The sequence below is a fragment of the Hyperolius riggenbachi genome, chromosome 1, assembly GCF_040937935.1.
Source record: "Hyperolius riggenbachi isolate aHypRig1 chromosome 1, aHypRig1.pri, whole genome shotgun sequence".
In the NCBI taxonomy this organism is placed as follows: Eukaryota; Metazoa; Chordata; class Amphibia; order Anura; family Hyperoliidae; genus Hyperolius; species Hyperolius riggenbachi.
The window spans coordinates 150,863,331-150,880,530 of NC_090646.1; the positions used below are offsets into that span (position 1 = coordinate 150,863,331).

The 17,200-nt window shown below is 42.6% G+C and overlaps 1 protein-coding gene across 19 annotated transcripts in view; it reads right to left on the reverse strand.

Moving 5' to 3' along the window:
- The window catches only part of TENM3 (teneurin transmembrane protein 3), a 1,708,801-nt gene that overhangs the window by 444,155 nt on the left and 1,247,446 nt on the right, over positions 1 to 17,200 (reverse strand). The window contains exon 1 of one of the 19 annotated variants that reach the window (XM_068278766.1): positions 15,993 to 16,036. The exons of the other annotated variants lie outside the window; for them this stretch is intronic. The gene's annotated coding sequence lies outside the window, so the exon portion shown is untranslated. Of the gene's footprint in view, positions 1 to 15,992; positions 16,037 to 17,200 lie in introns of those variants that run through there. 19 annotated transcript variants of the gene reach the window in all.

Genomic DNA, 17,200 nt, shown 5'->3' on the forward strand with positions numbered 1-17,200 from the left:
GGAACCCATGTAAGTGTTTTTTAATTCAATAAAGGGCTCTCAAGTCGCATTTAAGCGGTGCGTGTGCTCACTTGTCCATTTTAATGTTTTCTATTGCATGGGAGTCCAAAGGAGACATAAAGTTTTCCTGAAATCACTGATGCTGATTGAACACTTTGAGACCTTGTAGTTCGGATCTATACATTTGCTGAGCAATTCTTTGCTCATCGCTGGTGGGCACGCTTTTTTCACCAATGGATTGATTGCACGGTGGAGTATTGAAAGACTGTATATGAAGACTTCCCTACCTCTGCGCTATGGACTGCCTTTTTTGAATTTGCTAAGCAATATTGTTTTCCATTCACAGGATAGAAACAAATGTCTGTGTGCTGCAGAATAACCACAGCTTGGATCATTTGGCAGGGAGTAGGAAAAGCAGTGGAGAGCAGTGTTCGCAGATGAGCCTCCAGCGCTGGCAGCGCCTTAAACCTGCTTACCGCCAGCATTATTTGCACAGTGAACTGAATTTTGCAGGCTTTGTGTTTAAAACAGACACTGAGGGCTGCCCTGTATGGTGCATATTCCAAACTACTGGAGAACAACAAATCTCACTATGTCCTGTAAAGTGCAGTAGCGTTATACAAAGCACAGCAATCTGTCCCAAACTAGTAAAAGGTCATCTTTTCTTGCTTTCTGTTGTTACTGCTTTTTTATGTTCTCATATAATTTTCATAGGGTTCCCTATGCCAGCTCTGAATGGTAACAGCAAAATATAAATAACTAACAAAAACAAATACACTTGGCAGAGGAAAACATTGCTGTGTTTTTGCCTGCGGCCTGGTCAAGAATCAGGCAAGATATATCCCCTCCGAAATACGTTTTCTTATTTCAGTTAAAGTGAATATTTGATTATGCATTTCCCTTTCTTCCTTGCTGCCTTTCATCTTCTCTTTTTTAAATTAAATCATTTTTTTTTTCGGCTTTGAATTTAGCACCTAGCTCCTTGCTCATGCTAATAAGAGACAGTGCTGAACAGAAAGGCTGCCTTCAGTGCCACAAGAGCTCAGCCCTCTGCTCGCTGCAAAGCACCAGGTAACCTTTTACTAGGGGCTGGCTAAATGACTGCGGCCCCTGGAGTATTTTATTTTAATTAAAATGTGTGGCTTTTTAAAACTTTCCCTAATCATGTTTTTCATAAAGCATTACATTTATCGTGGCGGATCTCTCCAGCTGAATTGAATTCTTCCCAGTGAATACATTACTATTGTAATATTCAAAACTTGTAATAACCCGTGATGGAAAACAAACTGTATTGTAGTTATGAGTTCACCACACTATCCTGACACTTCATTGCAAGTTAATAGAAAAGCCTTTTTTCAATAAGTATGCTGAAAGCTGAGAGAATGTGTAAAGTGTCACATTATTGTGACAAGACCACACTCCTTAGTTTGCTCTAATATACACACACACACACACCACACACACACATGTCACACACACACACACACACACACACACACACACACACACACACACACACACACACACACACACACACACACACACACACACACACACACACACACACACACACACACACACACACACACACACACACACACACACACACACACACACACACACACTTGCTAGGCAATTTTTTTTTTTTTTTGCTTGGGAATTTTGCAATGTGAAGTCATTTTCACATCGAAAATGCTATTTTTGAGTTTAAGAGCATATTTGTGAAAATATAATGTATTTTGTATACAATGTATATGGCCAAAGGAAAACATTTTTTCTTCCCAATGCTTTCAAGCGCTTTGAGTCCCTCAGGAGAAAGGTGCAATGCAAAAAATAGAATTATTATATTATTAAATATTTCTTACCCCCTGAGCAGGAAGGAACACTATCTAAAGTTCTGTCCTCAAAGAGTTAATGTCTTTCAGCTGAGGAAAGAGGTAGGTGGGGTCAAGTGAACTGCTTTATACTGGAGAACCTCCCACACTACTGGCAAGAAGGAACTCCAGAAGCCAGACAGCAGGTATGTTAAATACATGAATTGCAAAAAGTACAGGCAAGCAATGTGAAAAATGTTACGTATTAAAACAAAATTAACTAATGCAAATTTAATATGACATGCATTAAAAATAAGAGGTTGAACTATGGCTTTAACCATTTGAAGCCTAAAGTCTACTGTAATGCCTGCAGGGCTGAGCTTTGTGCACACACTAGAATTTTTTGCCGTTGTGGTAAGTAGGAGCTGGTTCTAATTAAAATCCAACATATGGTACGGCAGCCCCAAACCGTCCGTCACCGAGAGACCCGGAGAGCTGGATCATCTCAGCCAAACTCGGGCCAAGCCCAGTGTTCTCCTCCTTACTCCTACTGTTCCACATTGCTCCATCGTTCACAGCACTGTTCTTCCCTCCCTCCATAGTAACAGCATGTATGGCCAGTCTCTGTGCAGCACTTGGCCCTGAACTGTAAGCCAAAGGATACAGACCCAATCCCTGGGGGCGTCACAGTAATTGTGCGTGTGTACACACCTTTAGTGTGTGAGTTCAAATAAAGAACGCAGAGGCCTCATATACAGAAATTCCCCTGTATGATATGCACCTTAAGGCTCGGTGGTTAGTAAGGTGCACAAAAATTAACTGAAAGGACCACTATTGCTAAAAAATTAAAAATGTAAAATGCATATTCATAGGAAGGACATTTCTCCACGGGCAAACCCAGAATTTTCAAGAGGGGGATTCCTGAAAGGTCTCCCTCAGCCACGCACAATACAGTATAATAATATAGTAGGACATCATGCTGGGTACAAATAATGTAATTTTCAGACTAACTAACAACGGGATCGTTTACAAGCAGTTTGGATACAGATAATAATGAGGACAGCTGACATTGGTAATGAAGGGGAAAGTGAAGCGTTCACACAGCGGAGGCACAGGGCTGTGCTCATATCAGGATCTGTTAAGTTCCCCAGAGCTGCTCCATACTCTTTACGCACGCTGCTGCTCTATGCTCTACACACACGCTGCTGCTCCATGCTCTGTACACACGCTGCTGCTCCATGCTCTACACACACGCTGCTGCTCCATGCTCTACACACACGCTGCTGCTCCATGCTCTACACACACGCTGCTGCTCCATGCTCTACACACACGCTGCTGCTCCATGCTCTACACACACGCTGCTGCTCCATGCTCTACACACACGCTGCTGCTCCATGCTCTACACACACGCTGCTGCTCCATGCTCTACACACACACTGCTGCTCCATACTCTCTACACACGCTGCTGCTCCATACTCTCTACACACGCAGCTGCTCCATGCTCTTTACACATGCTGCTGCTACATCCAAAGTCAACTGTAGCAGAGAAAGAAAGGGGGCAGTGCTGTGAGCTGCAGGATATCTGCAGATATTCTGGTGTCAACACTTGTGCCTGTCCCCTGGTCTGAGGGGGGATTTTGGGCAGCTGTAATCCCCCCCTGCATTAGCCTATGTTCTCCCACACTTAAACGCACTATCAATTACTTTTCTCCTATGTTGCTGTTGCTTACAGTAGTAAGCAAAAATATGACAACTTTTGGACTAGTCTATAGCCTCATGGGGTATTCTCAGTATTTCCATTTTGCATTACAAAGATACTTTATGGGAAAGATCTATACAAACATGCAGGCCGGCCTTCCTGCTCACTTGCATGCTATTTTGGCAGTTGGGCTGCGCAACTGCTGTTCAGTTAGAGCTTTTAAAAAGAAAACCCTGAGAACCCCCAATGAGGATATGGACTAGTCCAAAACCTTTCAGATCTGTCAAATCTTCTATACCTACTTTTAGTGATAGCAAAATAATTTATAGAGCATTTTACTATAGAACAATTGAATCATTTTATATTTATGCATAATCATGAGTTTACGATTTGTACCATTTTTTGCGATGGTGGTCCTTTACGAACATGTTGCAACTCCATAAAAGCCCCACTTGTTGACTGCGCTTCAGCAGCATTTAGTCTAGTCACATTTCAGAATGTGAGGAAATAAGCAACCTCTTCTATTAATAAACAATCTTCCAATTAAACCCTACAACAGAGACAATGCTCGCTGCAACACAAAAGGCTGCCATGTTTCTGCCATTAAAAAGGATCACTGAACTTTTATAATGATCGTGAGGCCATACTATAGTCAATGAAACTGACAAGGTTGTATCATTTTAAGTGTTTATTATTGACATGTTGCATACAGCAAGACAATATTAGCTTGCTTCTCAGTAAAATGATTCCCTTTCAGAAATGTGTAAGCATATACCTAGTGAAAACAATATGCCATACAATGGCGCATCAAACGATTTCTGGCTATTGTGTCGACACAATACTACAGTCAGCATTGTAGTAGCAGTAGAGTGGTGTAGCCATGAGTAAAAGCAAGAGGATTTGAATTAGGATGATACCATTTATTGGCCAACTTAAAAATGTAAGCTTTCGGCTATTGTGCCTTCATCAGACTTGAATCCTGTACGCTAACAAGTTAAGGCCTCTTGCACACTGCAAGCGATTCAGATTCCGCTTTTTAATCTGTTTTTACTTCCGATTCAGAGTCAGATTTGCAGTTTTCTCCCTGCACACTGCAAATCAGAATCAGAATCTGATGTAAAAACTGATTAAGGCCTCTTGCACACTGCACGCGATTCCGATTCAGATTCCGCTTTTTAATCAGTTTTTACATCCGATTCAGATTCCGATTTGCAGTGTGCAAGGAGCAAACTGCAAATCAGAATCTGAATCTGATGTAAAAACTGATTAAAAAGCGGAATCTGAATCGCAATCGCGTGCAGTGTGCAAGAGGCCTAAAAAGCGGAATCTGAATCGGAATCGCTTGCAGTGTGCTAGAAGCCTAAAGGGTCTTATCTATATGTGTCATAAATCAGCTAACATCCTCTCATTATCATATTTGGATGTCTTGTTTCAATAAACGCATTGTAATGGTCTACATTTATGTCTCAAAAAAAATTCATGTATTCCTGTTTCGATGTTGCAAGTATATAGCTGTGTGCTTTAAAGTGGGATTGTCAGACACAAAACCAAATTCCACTTACCCACTGCTCTGTGTTTATTATGCAACCTGTAACCTTACCCTCCATTGCAAGCACTCAAATCTAATCAGAAATGTTTCTGCTGTAATAAATCGCAATTCAATCAGACTGGCTCTATTTGGTACACTGCTTACGAGAAGGAAGCTTGTCATCTCCCTGCCCACATTCCTGCTCCTCACTGACTGGCCGAGGGCAGTTCAGTGTGAAGCTGCTGAAATCTGACCTATGCTGTGCTCACATGTTTACAAAACAAACTAGATATGACTGTGCAGTTTCTGAGAGAAAAAAAGAGTAAAGAAGGAAATTACCTCAGGATTGGCTTCAGTCAGAAGAAGTCAAAATGATAAATGCCAGGAACAGTTTTCTCTTTATTTACTATATAAAATTTACTGAAATCAAAATGTGGACAGTACAATACATATATTATGTAAGTAGAAAAAGTACTTATCAATATGTGTTATTTCCCCCTGGGATGGTATGGCTGCCCCTCCTGCTTTATCAACTTGTTCAAGTCTGCTGAAGACACAATAGCCAAAAGCTTACTCTTATATTTTTAAGTTAGCCAGTAAATGTTGTCATCCTAATTTAAAACTTCTTGCTACAACAGTGAAACTGCCGATCTATGGGTAAGTGCGTCACTGTACAGAGCATATGCAGACAATTAACACTTCCACTGTAACCACGCACATTAAAAATAAAAAGGATTACTGACTTTCACTGAGAAGGATGAAAGGCCACTCACAGCTTTGTCTAACCTCTGTCCAGCGTTCTGCTTTTTCCTTCTAATTAAAGAGCCACATTTCTAAGTCCAGATGTTAATGTTCCATAGGACACCTCTTCGCTAAATGAGTTTACCAAATCTAGCCCAGACATCTGTCCACTTGATTTCCTAATGGCTTTCAGGTGGTAATCGTGTTAATGAGAGCCAGGCTCTGCGGGATCAAGTACTAGATGCAAGCGAAGAAGGGTCGGCAACCTTGCCATGGCAAGAATGCAGAATTAGGGAATTGTAGCTAAATGGGAAATGTCATTTTAAGAGGAGATGAAAGATATTCCAATTACATATTGTTTGCTGCGCAGAAATTCCTTGAGCTGCAATCAGTTTCCTTATTACTCTTTTGTAAATGTGATCCGTTCTGTCGCTGGGAGATGGATGCTGCCTCGCACTAAGAGCATAATGAGCAGTGATTTGTTTTACAATTACAGGCCTAATTCACCTCCTGTTACCCTGTGAAGGTATTCCGCACAAACAACATCTTTTCGCCTTCCTGTTTTCATCTCCTCTGTCTCCAGTGCCCGCTGACAAGCCAGCAGTGAGTCAGAAATGGGCGAACCGCATGAGCCTATCAAAATCTGCAACACTCCTGCCTGAAAACAATACCTAGCCAAGCTTCCCCAACACCACATGTTGAGTATCTCATCCTAGCAGCAATTACAGGCAAGGTCCAGCTGTACAAGGCTGATGGAAATGCTGAGGCCATTTAGAGAATTGGGCTGCCCTATTCTATCCGGCTTCCACTTGTGATTTCTTAAGTGTCTGCACTGCAGGGCCAGGACAAATGTTCTTCCTATCTGTAGGCTCCGCCGTACAAACAACGTGAACTGGTATAAAACTCGAAACACAGCAGACAAAGTCCTGCAGTGCAGATCAGCCAGGAAAACTCAATCTAGGTCTCTCTACCTCCGTCCGATTCTTCCAAAACTTTTTTCCCCCCAGACTACCATTGGACTCCTTTCATTTAAGAACGATTCAATGGTGCATTAAATAACAATATTCCCAGTTTTATCAATTTTTGCAATCTGTTGTCATGCACCTGTTCCTATTGCTTAAAGTTTCTTTTGAGAAGTACTTTAAACTATTTTTTATTGTGCCCTTGAGAACTGTGTGGATTGGTTTCAGTTTGTATGCACTTCCAGAAGGGATGTCTACAGCTTCTAAGCACATATGACTATTAGGAATGGTCAGTGAGGTGTAAATAAATCGAAGTATGCAAATTTATGAAGCTTGAAAATGAACCAATAAAATCCCTCTTTGACTTCATTCAATTGATCCGTTTTCAAACTGAACACATTTGCATACACATAAAAACAAGGAACACCAAGAGCCCCAATAGTGTAATATGTACTGGTAAATGGTTACTAGATAGAGTCAATGTTAATACTCACAAACCAGGGTTACCATTAGGCAACCACTGTAAGGTGGGGAGATTTTCCTGACCCCACTCAGGAATAAGAAGTCGCTCTCTGTAGATGAGAAAAAGGGGGTTCAACCCTCCACCCATGGTGGACTCAATATTATGCAGGAGAACAGAGGCGCCAAAAGGATAAAAGGAAGCTAAATGAGCTTAAAAAAACAAATTCTTGGTAAATAGAGGAGGTAGTCATGGACTTACCTCCTCCAAGTAGACACACAACGACTGTAGTAAAGACAGTCAATATATTTTATTTATGAACTCCACAGAGTTGCCTGGCTCTTCTACTGACCACATATGCTATTGCTCCATTGTTATTGCCTGATGAAGTGGGATCAAACCTGCGAAACGCGTTGAAAACTTGGTGTTCATAAATAAAATATATTGACTGTCTTTACTACAGTCGTTGTGTGTCTAATTGAAGGCGGTAAGTGCACCACTACCTCCTCTATTTACCAAGAATTTGTTTTTTAAGCTCATTTAGCTTCCTTTTATTTATTTTTTGGCGCCTCAGTTCTCCTGCATAACATTTGCATACACAAGCTGCATAATCCTTTAATATATAACTCAGATTTTTTGCCCCTCACTGGTAATCCCTAATGACACTTGTAGGGCATTAACCAAAATGCTGATCAGAGCGGAATCTGAACACCATTCCGTTATTCAATTACTTTTATAATTTTGAAGAACATCCAATACATTAAGAAAAAAAAATCTGATCTCTGCCAGGCAAGAGTTTTATGGCTGTATTTCCTTATCAGGGAGGATAATGTGTTTGACCAAGTCCCGATAGGAGAGAGACTGTCACCTGCATGTCTGATGTGTAACTCTTTCAGTTATTCAATTGCACAGCGCCAGGGACTCAGATGGTTATAAGCAGTCCAATCCACCTCCAGGGATAACTCTTGCAATCTGCACTCCTCCTATGTGTCTCAATGCACGGAAACAGAGAAGCAGAAGAGATGTTCCCTCAGTGGATATATCAACTTTTTATTACACCATGCAAGGCACACCAATAAAAGATAACATATAACTAACATCAGGAGGGTCCCTTGCCAATATAGGACCCTCTCTGGATAATCCGCTTCCCACCCTTGTGGTACTCTGAATGGTTAGGAATGCGAACAGTAGTGTCCAGCCCGCTCTCGTCCCGACTAGTTTCGGCCTTTCGCCGTCATCAGGGGATGAAATGTGTAACTCTTTCAGGCAGAAAAACATTTCAAGAAACACAGCCTAGTTATGTGTATGTCACCTTGCGTACACTTTAAAATATATACACTAGATTTTCATTGCTCAAAATAAAAATATTAAAAAATACTTGTGTCAAATAAACATCCAGTCTTGAGAATGGGTGTGAGTTCAGTAAGCCAGCACCTACTCAGTAGGAGACCTTGGGCAAGATTTCCTAACACTGCTACTGCCTACTGAGCGTGCCCTAGTGGCGGCAGCTCTGGCGCTTAGAGTCCGCCAGGAGAAAACCGCGATATAAATGTTCTGAGTCTATGTCTAATGGTCGGTGCCATTGTTCTTTTATTGTCGTTGCTTGCTAGATATCTGGGCATTGGGTCTGTACAGCAGTCATTTCTATAACTTATGTTTAGAAAGTAAGGACTGAATATCTTATGTATGGTATTTTGCCTCCGGTCAACACATTCAAGACCTACTGTAACATACCGGTCTTCACACAACTTTTATATGTATTGCTAGAGCAGTGTTAAAGTAGTGCAATAATTCCTAGAGCGCTAAGTGTAGACAACTACGAGCCCATTTACTGTATGTCAGGAAGGCATAGCACCCCCTTCCACTTGAGCATAATGTGTCATGTGATTAATCACGACGCTGCGCAATAGTCATTCCTATATATGGGAAAATCCAGGAATACTTAGTATCTGTCAACACACAACACCATTTCTGGTGTGAAGTATTGCAGTAGTGTAATTTATCTGCCACTGGTGAGAGAAGAAACATACAGCAATACGTTTATTTTGAAATGATTTGTGCTCTTCCATCAGCGAAAATGGCAGTTCACATACTTTTAGAAAAGTAAGCACTTTTAATGAAAAGGGAGAAACAGGGAGCAAAGAAAGGAAAATATAGGCACCGAGTGACTAATAAGAGCTACAGCCTGTTAAAATCCCATGCTGTGTGAGGATATTAAACTTCTACTGAAACGACATGATGTCTTGATTGTAGACATTCTAATGCCAACATCTCCATCCCACAGTGTGCAAGCAACATGTGGTTCAAACATCACTGGCTGCTCCGACCAGGGGATGCCAACATTCCACTGACTCTTATACTTCATTATTTCTTCTACACTTCCTGGAGCTGGGTAAGGGATCAAAGAAACGTTTCTAGCTTCTTGGCTTTCCCTTTGGGGACGTTTCTGCCATGAGGCGCAGTAAACTCCACATGTTACCTCAAATCTGTGGCAACAAAAAGCTTTCATTTGTTTTTATTAATAAAGCTAAAGTTAGTCTACCTTTTAACAAGATACGGGTAGAATGCTTGTCACCAACCACCTTCCTATTAACAGAAGGAGTAAGACACGCTTACCATGCCCTTCTTGTTATGCTCAGTGCAGGTGCTATCATGAGTGGCTTTCATGGTCTCTGATTTTGCATGGAAAAAGTGAAGAAATAGGCATGAAGGGGCAGATTTATCGGTGCAAAAAAAGTAATATGAAGCGGAGCAGTTAAGGTGCCCTCTAATGGTACAATTTTTCCTTCAGATTCAATCTTTTGACACAATTTTTATGATTGTAATGTATAGATAAACTGAGCCGTGTGTGGCGCAAAATGAAATGTAAAACCTTTTTAAATCGTTATGTTAATGGGGACAATTGATAATTGCCCTCCGATTAGTTTTGATCATTCAAATTGCGTCAAAAGATCGAATCTGAAGGAAAAATTGTACCATTAATGGACACCTTTACTCAGACCAGCCAATCAGAATGCTTGTTCTGGGCATCTGCTCCAGTTTCCTGTGCACTTGTCTTAATTTGCTTCAGTGAGTATCATCAACAAACTCTTAGCTCAAAGATAGTTTGTTGCAGATGTTGGAAAATGAAATAGAGGTGATTGCTAGTGAGATAAATAGCAAAACCTCCCACACGCCTGTCTGCACCTCCACACATTCCTCAAACAAGATAAAAATGTACATGGCTAGCACTGATTCCACAAAAGATAACTGATCATTTTTACAAGTGAAGGAGAATTACTTCCTCTCTGCTCTTCCATGTGAGGTACAATGTAATTTGAAGCAGATATTCTTTCAGTGTATGATTGTAGGGCAGGATACGGCCATTTAATGAGCCTAGATACCCCTAAAATAAACAAACGGACCAGACCAGCTTACCATAATCCTCAAACTAGCTTTCATCGCTGACCTGTCCTTGATACAAACCTTCCCCTATCTCTTCATCTAAACCTAAAGGTGGCCACTAACGGTCCAATTTTTAGCAAAAAATCGTTAGAGCAATCAGAAATTCTGATCGGATTGGTTGTAAATAATTTCTGTTGATGGGCACAGTTGATTACAAACGATTATAAAAACAATCGTCCGATTGAATTTTCGCCTAAGCAAAATTTGGATTTTCTTGTTGGTTGTGATAGATAGGAAGCAAAGATTGGTTCATTGATGGCGTAGTGAATGATTTCAATTCTGATCAGAATTTCCGATCGCATGAGCAATTTTTCGCTAGATATTGGATCGTTAGTGGCCACCTTAACACTAACCTTTACCAATCATAACCTGCTAAAAGCTTTAATACATAACTTGCAACTAACCTTACCCTAACATCCTAACACTGACATCTAATATTTTACCTTAGTCTAATTTACCTCAAGTCTTAACTTTTAGCCGACCGCGTCACGCCGATGGGCGTGGCCGCGGCGGCAGCCCCAGGACCGCCTAACGCCGATCGGCGTAAAGTCCTGGGGTTCTGTTTTGCAGGAGATCATGCGCAGCGTGCATGTGCATCTCCTGCTCGGGGCGGAGCTCTGTCTTCAGTCTCCGAGTGGCGATTGCCGCTCGGGAGACTGTTAGATGATGTAATCGTTGTCTAATTACTGGTACAGCGCTGCGATCTACAGCAGCACTGTACTGGGGACAGCCGTGTGACACGGCTGTCCCCTCCTGAGCCACAGAGGTGATTGGCTGTCATAGGCTGAAGCCTATAACAGCTGATCACGGGGATTGGCTGGCAGGGTGTAGAGGGAGGGAGGGGGGTATACAACAACATTAAAAAAACACACTTTTTTATTAAAAAAAAAAAACCATTTATAAACGAAAACAAAAAAACGTCTGGGGGCGATCAGACTCCACTAACAGAGAGCTCTGTTGGTGGGGAGGGAATCATTTGTGTGCTGTGTCATGTGGCTCTGCAGCTTGGCCTTAAAGCTGCAGTGGCCAATTTAATGAAAAACTGCCTGGTCTTTAGGGGGTTTAACACTGCGGTCCTCAAGTGCTTAAATGATCTTTAAAGAGGAACTCCAGTGAAAATAATGTAATAAAAAAAGTGCTTCATTTTTACAATAATTATGTATAAATGATTTAGTGAGTGTGTGCACATTGTAAAATCATTTAAATCCCTGATTTACATTCTGACATTTATTACATGGTGACATTTTTGCTGTTGGCAGATGATGTAGCTGCTGCATGCTTTTTTGGCAGTTGGAAACAGCTGTAAACAGCTATTTCCCACAATGCAACAAGGTTCACAGACAGGAAACTGCCAGGAGTACCACGGTCCTCAGAGTTTCTTGTGAGAGGGGTTTCCCCACAGTATCAGTCATACAGCGCCCCCTGATGGTCTGTTTGTGAAAAGGAAAAGATTTCTCATATAAAAGGGGGTATCAGCTACTGATTGGAATAAAGTTCAATTCTTTGTCGGAGCTTCTCTTTAAGTAACAGCTGAAGTGAGAGGGAAATGGAAGCTGCCATATTCATTTCCTTTTAAGAAATACCAGTTGCCTGGCTGCCCTGCTGATCCTCTGCCTCTATTACTTTTAGCCATAGACCCCGAACAAACATGCAGCATATCAGTCGTTTCTGGCATTATTGTCAGATCTGACAAGATTAACTGCATACTTGTTTCTGGTGTTATTCAGACACTACTGCAGCAAAATAGATCAGCAGGGCTGCCAGGTATCTGGTATTGTTTAAAAGGAAATAAATATGGCTGCCTCCATAGTCTTCTCACTTCACTTCACTTGTCCTTTAACACTAACCTGTCATTATGGGGTTTATTCACTAAACAGTTGTTACTGGTGTTTATACAAAAAGCCTAACTTGCATTATGTACACATTCCAAGCATTGCTTCTATAATACCCGTTATGCAAGTAGTGAATATACCAAATATCTCTATCCCCTAACATTAAGCAATGCTTCTATCTAATGCTGCTAACAGACAACCTCATGGTAATGTCCACTAACCCTACACTAAACCTAACAGAAAACCTTTTACTTGCTTTGCCAATCTTTATCCTGACCCTAATGCTAAAAGTAAACCTCATACTATTCTACCCAAATCCCATCTTGATTCTTAAACTAAAGAAAACCTCACACTGACCTTTTTCTCCCTTCCTTGATATAACACAGAAAACCTCATACACTAACAGGAAAACATTTTCTATCCCCTTCTCTATCCCTTTTGTGACCCCGGCACTAATGGAACACCACATACTAACCTTTGCTGCACCTTAATTTACAGGCCTGTGAGCCAGTCAGAGCCTGCATGCCTCTAAGTGGGCACTACTAAATATAAGTTGGCTTTCACAGACAAAATAGCATTGCTTAAGGTACATACTCACGGGGGACATTTGTGGCTAGTCGCTAGGGCACAGGGGACGCGCGCGACAGCCCGGCGACAGCTCCGCCCGTGCAACAGCTGTCCACACGCCTCTGCCCAAAGGCAGAGACACGGCAGAAGCCATCGCCGAAGGTTCCTCCCGCCCCTCCCCCCCCCCCTCGCCGGAAGCTCCGTTCAGTGTGTGCGTGTTGCTATCGCTAGTCCGCATACACACGGCAGACTAGCGACAGTCGGCGAAGTTGCGGCGACAGCTGTAGCAGGCGATTGACCAAGTCAATCGCCTGGCGACAGCTCTAAGTAGCGACGGTTCGGGGCGCGCAACACGCGCGTGCCACGTGGTTGCGGCGACAGTTGTAGCCCGTGTGTATGGGCCATTAGGGACAGTTACCGGGAATAGACTGCTGAAATAATTTTAATCTGAAATAATAATAATCATTGTTGGGTCTATTTATTGGGAAGACATTTCACTTTTTATGCTACACCACTTGGTCTTTTTTCGTGAATTTTCACATTCTGTTTTATTTACATTTCACACACTATTCTTAACTGTTTTATGTTTTGCATTAGACAGTCCTCTGCTTGTATAGTGACATCAGACCATAAAACCAGTCCACAGCAATGAGATGCTTGGTAGCGTGCTAAAGAAGGTCTATGTGGTTCACCTTTTCCTGACTGACTTCAATAAATGTCGGCTTGTGGATTTAAAAATTCCCCATTTCACCCATTTCTATCCTGCACACCTAAAAATTCAGGCAGAAGCACATAGTGATCACACATGCCAACATATGCAGCAGCAGTGTTACTCCTTCTCTTCTGGGTAGAAAGGATTAAATCTAAGGCCTCGTTCAGGTCATTTAGCGCAGATGGCTGTGCGATCGGATCGCAAGGCGTACGATCGCACGCCATCTGCGCTACTATGCACTGCGCTGCAGATCCCATTCACTGTAGTGAATGGGATCTGTGCTGCAATTCCCCAAAAATGCACGCAGCAGTGCGACAGCACATCGCACTGCTGCGCAGCGCATATGATGGGAGCGGTAGAAGGGATTTCTGTGCCCTTCTACCATTCTTGCGTGTCGCACACTATGCGCGCTGCCAAAATGCGCACGGCAACGCGTATAGTCTGAACAAGGCCTTAGGCAATGGTAACTTATATGTATTAGGCTGGGGGCCGAAACCATGCATTTTCTGCACTGTAAGTTTTTAATTTTTTGCTGTGTTTTTATGCGTTTCTGGTGCTTTTTACATTTTTCATTATTTTTAGTTTTTTGTTTTTTTTTTCCAATAATCAATGCAGTTAAATACAGTAGTATATTTAAAAAAAACACATTAAAATTGCATGTAAAAACACATTTCCCTGCATCTCCATTGAGATACATTATTTGTGTTTTACATGTGTTTTTGAAAATGAAGGGCCCTTTTCCTCTAGCTGCGATCCACTTCAAAAAGCCAATCACATACGTTTTGCCGAATTGCTAGCGCACCGGAGCTCGTTTACCACTAGTGCGCAAGCTTTTTTTTTTGCTGAACGCAATCACAGGTTGCGCAATTCTCATCATGATTACTTTTCGACAGCGAGTTTTACGACAGCTACGTCACAAATTTGCGGGTGGATGCGCAAACAGCAGTGGAAGGGGCCCTTATGCAGCGAGCGTTTTCAAAAACACAAATATATGTATTTTTACATGCGGCCCATTACCTGCAAAAACGCTAGCATTTTCAGCAATGCTCGCATTTCTGCCTAGTGGGTTCCCTGCCTCAGAAACATCATGAGGACCGGCAATGTTCCCATTTGTCCTCACTGTCAGATTTCTAATTGCCAGTGTTTTACACTCTGGACAGGATTTGGTATCAAACTGGTTAACCTTGCTCCTTATTCTGATGCCCGCTCTCTAACTGCTCCAACAAGATGGCTACCAGGGAAAATGAGATCACATGTTTTATAGCTATTGGATAGCCCCCATTAAATATGAATTACATGCGATGACATCACTGATACATCTCCGGGGAGAAAACGTGGGTGTTAAATAACAAGCCTCAGCTCTAAAGGTGCTGACTACTTAAGAAAAGAAACAAAACACAACAGATCAATAAATGTTTTGGCTGGAAAGGCTACATTACCATCAAGACAGCGCTACGCCTGTGTGCAATGTGTCACTGCTAACATAGCAACAGCAGTGGCAGGGTGACACTAATTTTTGTATGGAATGTTTGACATCAATTTGCGGAATCCTAATGAGTGTTGAGATAATTAGAAATCGATAAACTGGAACCAATGTGGAACTAATGTGCTGTCAAGCCGATTCCCTGTGCCAGAGAAGACTTTTGCTCCATTCATTCCAAGGAGCTGAACTCTTCCAGTGTTCACATCGCTCTCAATATGGGTCAAATCTCCATTACAAATTGGCCTAATCCTATCAGGCTGACTCACAAAAGGTTTCTGTGCTTAGCACTTGCTTTGGGTTTCATATGGAACGGGGGACTTCTACAGTTGGCACTCGGCTCATTTCTTGTTAAATCAGTTGACATCCGTTTCTAATTAAACTTCATTTAGATGAATAAATAAATATACTGAGATGAAATCAGGGTGAAGGCATCTCAAGTCAGCACACTGCCTTGTTTTCAGAACTGACTGAAAGCAGCCATGAAAGGAGAGCTCCCCGTAGGGTCCAGGGCACCTCACCACCAGAAGCACCAAGTCACTTGCTTCCAACAGACAGTTAATGTAACCAAACGCAAACGGAGCGTGAGGCACAGAGAATGCCTGAGAACTCCTACCCAGAACTCATAGCAATTTAGATAATTTAGGAAATGTAATTTAATGAGGAAATCTAATAAAAAGCTGTAACTTGGCCAGCTATTCGGCTGATTTTCTGAAAGGAAACTCCAAAGACCTACTGTTCCAAGACACTTACTATATATGTGGTCTGCATGCCTCTGACAGCCATCTTCTGTGCAGCTGCAACCCTTGCTCTCTCTGTGTTTTATAGCAGAACCAAAGCCTCTTATGAAACAGATGGTGTAATTTAACCCTCTGCTGCTGACTGACGGTTTAAGGGGTCGTCTCATGTCTGCTGTCTAATACAAGTCTGACTTTTTTCTGTGTTTCGCCAAATAGAAATCTTTTCAGGGAAGAAAGACAGATAGGTGAACTCTATGGCCAACTAGTGGCTGCACTTCAGGCAGACAGATAAATAGCCAACTGAGATGCTGTACAGCGTATGTGAAATATCGTTCCTTCCGCAAGATGTTCCTGTAATTCAGATATATCTGTCACAGAGTGGCAGCCAGTGTAAGAAGTTCTCTAATGCTGGGAACACACAATGCAATTTCCCACCCGATCAACGGGAACTGGGCGCAGTAGGCGATTGTTTCTGAATTGTTCAATCTGTTTCCGATCGAGAAAGGGATCGATTTTGTGAAATCATCATCGGAAAATTGATCCTTTTATTGATCGGGAACAGTTTGGACATGTACACACTGTACAACTTCCTGTCTGATAACCCGTCGATCGAACAGGAAATTGCATCGTGTGTTCCCAGCATTAGTTGACTTCTCTTTCCATATATTGATATGTTGGCAGTTCAGGGCAGCACCAATGCGATAAGATAAAGCTCCCATATCCAGTGGCGTTCCTACCATAGGGCGGCATGGGGCGCCCCGCACCGGGTGCCCCAGGGGGTGTCACCAAGGCCTCCCACAGAGGCCTGTGCACTGTGCAGGCAGGACAGGAGGGGGAAGCAACCCGGAAAGGAGGGGTGGCGGGGAAAGCGGCGGGGAGGGGGGCCGGACCCCCCACCTCCCTCACCTGGGTCCCCTCCTTCTGGCGCTTCCCCCTCCTAATTAGCAGCAGCTTGATGAGCGGGCAGGAGCGGGCGGAGAAGACTTACTCACCTACTTCCTGCGTTCCAGGCGATGGCGCATAGCGTCATCGTCACCTGACGCTGGTCTCCACCTTCTCCACCGCCCACTGTGCTTCCTGATTTGCGGAAGCACAGTGAGCGACAGAGAGACCAGCGTCACGTGAGGATAACGTTATGCGCCATCGCCTGGAGCAGGTGAGTAAGTCCTCCCCGCCCGCTTCGCTAAGCTGCTGGCTGCTGCTAATTAGGAGGGGGAAGCG